The sequence below is a fragment of the Onychomys torridus genome, chromosome X, assembly GCF_903995425.1.
Source record: "Onychomys torridus chromosome X, mOncTor1.1, whole genome shotgun sequence".
Classification (NCBI taxonomy): Eukaryota; Metazoa; Chordata; class Mammalia; order Rodentia; family Cricetidae; genus Onychomys; species Onychomys torridus.
This window is the reverse complement of record NC_050466.1, coordinates 45,148,013-45,148,742: the sequence shown is the minus strand read 5'-3', so window position 1 is coordinate 45,148,742 and position 730 is coordinate 45,148,013.

Below are 730 nucleotides of genomic sequence, written 5' to 3'. Positions count from 1 at the left end.
AGCCAACTTTTTAATGCTATAATAAAAATGATCAAACATAATATTTATAATTGATGTTATATATATCCCATCCTCTCATTTAATTGTTCCATTTTCAGATTGCCTAATGTGTTATCAAACAGAGATCCAATTTCCAATTCCTTCCATAGTAAAGATGTTTCCCATTTTTGAATGTGGGTTAAAATATTCCCTTTTAACTAATTTCACCCTTTAAGATATCATAATTGACTTACCAAGTCTGTCAACTGTGTAGAACAGTAGAAGTCTGAAGGAGTTTCAAAGCAGCTACCTAGTGTGGTGGCAGTCCAATATGGGAATCCAGAGATAGCCTACCACCCACCAGGAGAAAAAAAGGCCAAAAAATACTCCAGCTAGTTACATATCTAGCCATGTGCATGTCCATCCATGTGCAGCTCTGGCCACGTGCAGTTCCAACCTCATACAGCTTCAGCAGAGCTGGGGCCTGCAAGCCACAGCAAGTTGCTTTTTTTTGTGAATTCTTGCCCCACAAGTTGGATGCCAATTGTAGACAAATTTCTAAATGGTTTAAATAAATTGAAACAAAAACAAAAACAAAACAAAACAACAACAACAACAAAAAAAAACAGAGAGCTAGAAATTCAGGTTAAAGGCTGAGAGAAAGATCAGAGAAATAAGACAAACCATTAGCTAACCTCACCTCACTAACTGCCACAGAGAGCTTCTTCCTGTATACTCATGTTTATATACC